The 9,725-nt window shown below is 37.1% G+C and overlaps 1 non-coding gene across 1 annotated transcript; it reads left to right on the forward strand.

Moving 5' to 3' along the window:
- Window positions 1–9,247: 9,247 nt before the first annotated feature.
- LOC127088921 (small nucleolar RNA R71) lies at window positions 9,248–9,354 on the forward strand. Its single transcript, XR_007790724.1, has one exon. It is a non-coding gene; the product is annotated as a small nucleolar RNA R71 (small nucleolar RNA).
- The last annotated feature ends 371 nt before the right edge of the window (window positions 9,355–9,725 follow it).

Consider the following 9,725-nt stretch of genomic DNA (forward strand, 5'->3'; position numbering starts at 1 on the left):
TCAAACATAAAAATATAATTAATGAATTATTTTCTCATCCCCCCATTCTATTTGTTTGTGAACATCATTTTTGTACCAAATACATATGCACACAAAAAGGGCTCCCTAAGAGTACCTAGGACACTTTGGGTGCTAACACCTTCCCTCTATGTAACCAACCCCCTTACCTGTAATCTCTAACATTTTACTAGTTTTGATTTGAAAACTTCTTACTTCTGGGTTTTGTTCGTACTTTTTCCCTTTTCCCTTGGAAACAATAAAAACGCGGTGGCGACTCTTGTTATCTGATGTCTAGCTTATCCATAGCTTGATGATCATGAATTTACCGCTACAGATGGTTTTAAGCCTTTAACTCCTCTCCTCGATTGTTTGAATACGAGTTTTCTTACTCGGTCAGTTAGACAATTGTCGTTTCTCTACAAACTCCTAAATTTGATTAAATCAAAACATTCTTATAATAAGTTAAATGAAAAGGGAGATGGTTTTGAGCCTTCAACTCCTCTCCTCGATTGTTTGAATACGTACTTAGTTAGTCAAACAATTGTCATTTTTCCACACACTCATAACTTAATCAAATCATTTTCACAATAAACTATACGAAAAGGGAGATGGTCTTGAGCCTTCAATTCCTCTCCTCAAATGCTTGGATATGAGTTATCTTACTCATCCATTCGAGTATTTGTCGTTCATATAAAAAGTACGCCAGCCATACATAAACCTATTTTTATGATCACTCTGATGAAAAAGAAAGTGGTTTAGAGTCTTCTATTCCCTTTCCCAACTATTAGGATACGAGTTGTCTTATGATCGCGACTTTATGAGTCTATTGGGGTATTAACTGCAAGTGCACAGTCTAATCGCGTAGTTTTAAAAGATATCGATCCCACAGGGACTTAATGAATCGATATACCGTTTTTCTAGGGTTACTTCGTAAAGCTAAGGCGGATGATACTTTGATGATTAGGGGGAAAAGTAAAACTAAAATTGGATCTAGATTAAATATCAAATAACGCGGATATCGGTATGTAGTTCGTCGTAATTAGGGAATCAAATCTTCGTTGGTCTTTTTCTTAGTTTTAAAACAAGTCTTTTCAGTAGACACTATTAATTAAAAGTCTTTTCCTCAAACTCTCGCTCTGTTGAATCAGACTATGACTTTATATTAACGTACGCTCTCACTATTTCGTTAAATCTAAAATCACTCTTTGAAAACAATAGAATCTATAGAAACTCTTTTTAAGAAAATACTAATCGTTTAAACGCCATCGTCTCAAACTCTCGCTCTGTTGACTTAGACTATATGATTAAACTTAAATGCTTAACTCTCGTCCTCACATTTAACCTTTAAAAATAATTTGGCCTTATGCCATTGCATTTTCAAACTTCTTTTCTTAAATCAAACTTGTAAATAAACTTAACTATAATTGACTTAAACTTTCAGAAAAGCCAAAAAAAACTAACTCATTCAAACCATTTTCAGGTCTTTGTGCCTTTCAAACTTAATTTTTGTTAAAAGCAATGCATCCACTTTGAAATTTGTATCACGAACTACGAGGTTTTGATCCCTCATTTTTATGTTGGTATGTAGGCAGAAGTCCGAAGGTCTTGTCAAACATAAAAATATAATTAATGAATTCTTTTCTCATCCCCCCATTCTATTTGTTTGCGAACATCATTTTTGTACCAAATACATATGCACACAAAAAGGGCTCCCTAAGAGTACCTAGGACACTTTGGGTGCTAACACCTTCCCTCTATGTAACCAACCCCCTTACCTGTAATCTCTAACATTTTACTAGTTTTGATTTGAAAACTTCTTACTTCTGGGTTTTGTTCGTACTTTTTCCCTTTTCCCTTGGAAACAATAAAAACGCGGTGGCGACTCTTGTTATCTGATGTCTAGCTTATCCATAGCTTGATGATCATGAATTTACCGCTACAGATGGTTTTAAGCCTTTAACTCCTCTCCTCGATTGTTTGAATACGAGTTTTCTTACTCGGTCAGTTAGACAATTGTCGTTTCTCTACAAACTCCTAAATTCGATTAAATCAAAACATTCTTATAATAAGTTAAATGAAAAGGGAGATGGTTTTGAGCCTTCAACTCCTCTCCTCGATTGTTTGAATACGTACTTAGTTAGTCAAACAATTGTCATTTTTCCACACACTCATAACTTAATCAAATCATTTTCACAATAAACTATACGAAAAGGGAGATGGTCTTGAGCCTTCAATTCCTCTCCTCAAATGCTTGGATATGAGTTATCTTACTCATCCATTCGAGTATTTGTCGTTCATATAAAAAGTACACCAGCCATACATAAACCTATTTTTATGATCACTCTGATGAAAAAGAAAGTGGTTTAGAGTCTTCTATTCCCTTTCCCAACTATTAGGATACGAGTTGTCTTATGATCGCGACTTTATGAGTCTATTGGGGTATTAGCTGCAAGTGCACAGTCTAATCGCGTAGTTTTAAAAGATATCGATCCCACAGGGACTTAATGAATCGATATACCGTTTTTCTAGGGTTACTTCGTAAAGCTAAGGCGGATGATACTTTGATGATTAGGGGGAAAAGTAAAACTAAAATTGGATCTAGATTAAATATCAAATAACGCGGATATCGGTATGTAGTTCGTCGTAATTAGGGAATCAAATCTTCGTTGGTCTTTTTCTTAGTTTTAAAACAAGTCTTTTCAGTAGACACTATTAATTAAAAGTCTTTTCCTCAAACTCTCGCTCTGTTGAATCAGACTATGACTTTATATTAACGTACGCTCTCACTATTTCGTTAAATCTAAAATCACTCTTTGAAAACAATAGAATCTATAGAAACTCTTTTTAAGAAAATTCTAACCGTTTAAACGCACTCGTCTCAAACTCTCGCTCTGTTGACTTAGACTATATGATTAAACTTAAATGATTAACTCTCGTCCTCACATTTAACCTTTAAAAATAATTTTTGTAAATAATTAGGATTTAATTAACTTTAAAAATTGCTTTCGCCCTGATTTAAAGTTAATGTTCAATTTACACTGTCCAGTTAAAAGCTCAAACTGTCGTTCTATTGATTTTAACTTCTTTATGTCTTTTACTGTCGTACAAAAACTTTGGTATTAACTCTGTAAATTGAGACCATAAAAAGAGTGACTGTATTTTTGAAATAAATTTAAACCAACTCAGTTTTGATTCCTTTATTCCGCTTACTTTACATACCGATATCTAAATTGATTAGCCGGACATGCTAAACGTGCCTAAACAATAATCATGCATAAATACGGCCATATCAAACAGACAATATATATAAACAGCAGTACGGAGCATATGTAAATTAAAACAATAACTCAATTAATTAATGAACCTGGTAAATTACTAGAAATCTTGGTTTTGTTCTTAGCTTCGATGCTCGAACACTCCACCACAAGTCGGTTGGATTTGTTCTTCACAATTCTTGATCCGACAGGTAAATAAAAAAAACAAGGAAATAAAAATACTATGATCTGACGTAAGGTTAGATCCAGTGAAAATTACACAATAGTTTCCGATGTAGAAACTATTGTGAGAAAATAAATTGAATTCTTAGTAAATTAAGCTAGCAAAGAAAAGAAAATAAAATGCTAAGAAAATAAAGTGCTAAGAAAATGGAATGCTGGAAAATTAGAAAGCAGGAAAAATATTGCACGGCGTCCAGAGAGCTGTCAATTGGATCCTTTGAGGTCTATTTATATTCCTCCATAAAGTAACCGTTTTCTCAAAGGTATCTTCAGTAGGGTTTCTAAAGCGTCAACGAGTCAAGAGGAAAAATAGGAGAGAACTGCCTTCTGTTACGCACGTCAATGCCAAAAAATAGGAGTGGGGTGTGTGACGTCCGTCACACCATGTGTTACGGTCGTAACACTAAGTAGAGGGGCGTGACGCTCGTCACATGCCTGTGGCGGTCGTCACAGCCATTTTCCTCGTAGTTGGCATGGGTTGTGCTTTAGTGAGATGCTTTCCTACAAAGTCTTCTTTTTGCACCCCTTTTTCTTTCCTTTTCACGCATGCTTCAAATAATGTTACCTGAAATAAATAATAATAGAATACCAAGTAATATCGAATAATATAAAATAAATTGAATCAAATAACAATATAATTTAATTAAATCAAGTCCAAAAATGTGATATTATTTCATGTTGTCAAACTCCCTCACACTTAGACTTTTGCTTGTCCTCAAGCAAGATACAATGTAGAAATCGATTTCAAATATTAGCCAGATGAAATTTCCAAACACACGTCAATTCGTAATAGGTTGCAAGTAAATCTCGTTTAGAAATAACCCGAGCTTAATCTTAACATCAAAAATTACTGTAACAACACTAGATAACCCCACCTTATGCAAACCAGTTCGAGTCATGCTATTATAGCTAGCCTAGTTCTTTTACTCTTATTTCACCCGTTTTCATTCTAGCGAAATCACATTAAGCCCTTTATCTTTTCGCAGACATAGTGGAGTAACCGGTTAGCGATTCTGATCCCCTTTTTAGCTGGAAGTTCTGGTACATAAGTTGGATAACTTCGTTATTTAGTCCATTGCAAATTGCGGGGGATCGGACCGTAGTCTGCCCTACCAAGTTCAGCACCAGAAACCGCTGAACCAACTCATAATGGATTGTTCATACCATGTTTTATAGGGTCCGCAACCTTTGGATTAAATGATCGGGTAAGGATCACCTAACTTAATTAGTGCATTTCCTTGGTTCTTAATATGTTGTTTTGGGAATCATTCACTTATATTCATCGGCTCCCCGCGTAGTTTACTATTAAGATGGTGCCGACTTCTCGTATAAACTACTCGGGGTTACTATAAAACTAAAAGTGCAAGGAATTGGTATAATAGGTACTTAGCCTGATCTAACATGTTGAGGTTTTTAGAGCGTTGGGGCGGTAATAATTTTGTCTTAATTTCACTCAAGTTTTATAAAATAAGCATCCTTTATACTTATTGAGTGTGTTGAATTTTGTTATGGCTCAAGAAAATTGAGGGGAATAGATAATAAAAAGAATTCACACTAGGGACTTGACTTAAAATAATTTTTTTTATATATATATATATATGAAAGGGAAATAACATACTTGAAAGGGAAATATTGAAAGGAAAATAAATATAACTGAAACAAAGTTTTCCCCCCTACACTTAAATGAAACATTGTCCCCAATGTTTCAAAAAAAACGAAAGAAAAGGAAAAGAAAAAGGAACCCAAACTCAATTCTGTCTGCGTCCTCTTGTTCTCGGACCCGGTGATCATTTGTTGGAGAAGCTATAGCCTCAATCCATTTTGATACGTAGTCAACCGCTACGAGTATGTACTTGTTACCGAAAGAAGGTGGAAAAGGTCCCATGAAATATATTCCCCACACATCGAAAATTTCTACTTCCAAAATGCCTTTTTGTGGCATCTCGTCACGTCTAGATATGTTTCCTGTGCGTTGACACCTATCGCATTTCTTGACAGCGGCATGCACATCCTTCCATATGTTTGGCCAATAAAGACCGGCTTGTAGGATTTTGGAGCAGGTTTTGGATGTACTTGCGTGTCCACCATAAGGAGCGGAATGACAATGTTGGATTATACTTTCTACCTCTTATTCAGGTATACAGCGACGGAAAATACCATCGGGGCCTCTTTTGAAAAGTAAAGGGTCGTCCCAGTAATAATGTTTTATGTCATGGAAGAATCGTTTCTTTTGTTGGTATGATAAATCAAGTGGAACCACTCCGGCGGCTAAATAATTGACAAAATCGGCGTACCATGGTGTAACGCATACAGCCAAGGTGGTCTCTACCTGTTCATCAGCTCTATTTTCTTCCAAATTAGCTATAAGTTTATCGTACGAGAAATCACCGTTGATCGATGTTCTTTCTGGTTCCAGGTTTTCAAGTCTAGAGAGGTGATCTGCTACTACGTTTTCAGTTCCTTTTTTATCTTTGATTTCCAAATCAAATTCTTGTAGCAACAAGATCCACCTTAGGAGTCTAGGTTTAGCGTCCTTTTTTGTTAAGAGGTACTTAATGGCAGCGTGATCAGTGTAAACGATTATTTTAGCTCCGACCAAGTAGGAATGAAATTTATCTAGTGCAAATACTACTGCTAAAAGTTCTTTCTCGGTCGTGGCGTAATTCATTTGTGCTTCATCTAGAGTTCTACTCGCATAATATATGGCGTGAAGTTTTTTATCCTTTCTTTGTCCTAAAACAGCGCCTACGGCGTAGTCACTTGCGTCACACATTATTTCGAATGGTCCATTCCAATCTGGGGTCTGCATTATGGGCGCGGAGATCAATGCTTGTTTAAGTGTTTGAAATGCTTCTAAACATTTATTGTCGAAGATGAATTCAGCGTCTTTCATTAATAATCCGGTTAAAGGTTTAGTTATTTTAGAGAAATCTTTAATGAATCGTCGGTAAAAACCGGCATGTCCTAAGAAGCTTCATATTTCTCTCATAGTTTTCGGAGGTTGAAGGTTTTCGATTACTTCTATTTTGGATTTGTCTACTTCAATTCCTCTATTTGATATGATGTGTCCTAAAACAATTTCTTCTTGTACCATAAAGTGACATTTTTCCCAATTAAGTACTAGGTTTACTTTTACACATCGTTCTAGAATTCTTTCTAGGTTTTCAAGACATTCTTCGAAACTTTGTCCGCATACAGAAAAGTCATCCATAAAGACTTCCATGATGTTTTCGAGAAAATCGGCGAATATTGCCATCATGCACCTTTGGAAGGTTGCAGGAGCATTGCACAAGCCAAACGGCATTCGTCGATAAGCGAAGGTACCAAAAGGACATGTGAACGTTGTCTTTTCTTGGTCATCAGGATGAATTGGTATTTGAAAGAAGCCTAAGTAACCGTCTAGATAGCAGAAATGAGAATGCTTGGCTAGTCGCTCTAACATCTGGTCTATGAATGGTAAAGGAAAATGATCTTTTCGGGTTGCTTTGTTTAGCTTCCTATAGTCAATGCACATTCTCCATCCCGATTCAATTCGTTTGGTTATAGTTTCTCCTTTTTCATTTTCGATCACTGTTATACCTCCTTTCTTTGGTACTACATGTACAGGACTAACCCATTTGCTATCGGATATAGGATATATGATACCTGCCTCTAATAACTTCGTTACTTCCTTCTTCACTACCTCACTCAGGATCGGGTTTAGTCTCCTCTGATGTTCCCTAGAAGTTTTACAGTCTTCTTCTAGCATGATGCGGTGCATACAAATAGAAGGACTTATCCCTTTAAGATCGGTGATGTCGTATCCTAGTGCGGTTGGATATTTTCTTAAGATATGTAGGAGTTTTTCGGTTTCAAGTTTTCCTAGGTCTGCATTGACTATCACTGGTCGTTCAAGTTCTAAGTCTAGGAATTCATATCTCAGATTTTTGGGAAGTGTTTTCAGGTCGAGGGTTGGTTTCTTAAGGCATTGCGTAGGATCCGATGTTATTGTTAAACATTGGTTCAGTCTGTCCTCTACACGATAGTCGGACAAATCGTCATTTTCTAATTCTGTTTCTTTAATGCATTCATCGATGATATCCATGAAGTAACATGTGTCATCTATTGCAGGTGCTTTCAAAAATTTGGAAAGAATGAACTCAATTTTCTCTTCTCCTACTTCGAAAGTGAGTCGTCCTCGTTTTACGTCTATGATAGCACCGGCGGTTGCTAAGAAGGGTCTTCCCAATATAATAGGGGTAACTTCATCTTCTCTTATGTCCATAATTATAAAATCGGTGGGAATGTAGAATTGACCTATGCGCACGGGAACGTTTTCAAGAATTCCTACGGGATATCTAACGGAACGATCTGCTAATTGCACAGACATTTTAGTTGGTCTTAATTCTCCCATTTCAAGTTTCTTGCATATGGATAAGGGCATAACACTGATATCGGCTCCTAAATCGCATAAAGCTTTGTCTATGACAAATTTTCCTATATGACAGGGTATAGAGAAACTACCAGGGTCTTTAAGTTTAGGAGGCATATTTTGGATTATTGCGCTACACTCAGCAGTGAGTGTAACGGTTTCGCTGTCTTCAAGTTTCCTTTTATTAGATAAAATTTCTTTTAAGAACTTAGCATATGAAGGCATCTGTGTAATAGTTTCTGTAAAAGGAATGGTGACGTTTAATTGTTTCAGTAGGTCAACAAATTTCTTAAATTGGCCCGCGTCTTTGGTTTTAATTAGCCTTTGAGGGTAAGGGATAGGTGGTTTGTAAGGCGGCGGAGGTACATAAGGTTCTTTGTTTTCTACGGTTTCTTTAATACACTCTTCCTTTTCCTTAGGTCTACCTTCTTCCTCAGTTGACTTTTTAGAGTTTTGGTTCTCAATCCTTGGGTCAGACGGTCCTTCTACCTCTGTTCCACTTCTTAATATAATTGCATGAGCGTGGCCTTTCGGGTTAGGTTGGGGCTGTCCAGGAAATGTACCAGTTGGGGCAGCAGTAGGCGCTTGTTGTTGAGCTACTTGCGAGATTTGTGTTTCCAGCATTTTGTTATGGGTAGCCAGGGCATCTACTTTACTTGCTAGTTGTTTAATCTGTTTGCTAGTGTGTACATTCTGGTTTAAGAACTCTTTATTGGTTTGCTGTTGAGAAGTTATGAAGTTCTCCATCATGATTTCTAGATTGGATTTCCTAGGAACGTTATTGTTAGGTGTAGATGAGGTCGACTTTTGATATCCAGGAGGTATAGTTGGGGCTTGACTGGGAGCTTGACCTGGTGCGTATAAAGCATTATTACTTTTATATGAAAAATTAGGATGGTTCTTCCAGTTTGAGTTATAGGTATACGAGTAAGGATTTCCTTGAGCATAGTTCACCTGCTCTGCTTGGATTCCTGTTAGGAGTTGACAATCTGTAGGAGTGTGACCTTGAATTCCACAGACTTCGCAATTTTGAGTTACGGCAACCACGGTGGCTGGAGGTGATACATTTAAACTTTCAATTTTCTGGGCAAGAGCATTCACTTTTGCATTAACATGATCAAGGCTACTTATCTCGTACATGCCCCCTTTTGTTTGAGGTTTTTCTACCATTGTTCGGTCGTTTTCCCACTGATAATGGTTTTGGGCCATTCTCTCGATAAGTTGATAAGCGTCAACGTAAGGTTTATCCATAAGCGCACCACCGGCGGCGGCGTCTATTGTTAACCTTGTGTTGTATAAGAGACCATTGTAGAAGGTATGAATTACTAACCAGTCCTCTAAACCATGGTGTGGACAAAGTCTCATCATGTCTTTGTATCTTTCCCATGCTTCGAAAAGAGACTCGTTATCTTTCTGCTTAAATCCATTTATCTGGGCTCTTAACATAGCTGTTTTGCTTGGAGGAAAATATCGGGCAAGAAAGACTTTCTTCAACTCATTCCATGTGGTGACTGAGTTGGAAGGAAGAGACTGAAGCCATCTTCTAGCTTTATCTCTTAACGATAAAGGAAAAAGACGAAGTCGAATTGCCTCTGAAGTGACACCATTAGCTTTAACAGTATCAGCGTATTGGACAAATACGGATAAATGAAGGTTTGGATCCTCGGTAGGATTTCCAGAAAATTGGTTATGTTGCACTGCCTGCAACAGCGAAGGTTTAAGTTCGAAGTTGTTTGCTTCGATTGCGGGCGGAGCAATACTCGAATGCGGCTCATCTTGCGATGGAGCAGCGTAATCTCGAAGAGCACGAGCTGGTT

This window comes from Lathyrus oleraceus, chromosome 5 (assembly GCF_024323335.1).
Source record: "Lathyrus oleraceus cultivar Zhongwan6 chromosome 5, CAAS_Psat_ZW6_1.0, whole genome shotgun sequence".
NCBI classification, from domain to species: domain Eukaryota; kingdom Viridiplantae; phylum Streptophyta; class Magnoliopsida; order Fabales; family Fabaceae; genus Lathyrus; species Lathyrus oleraceus.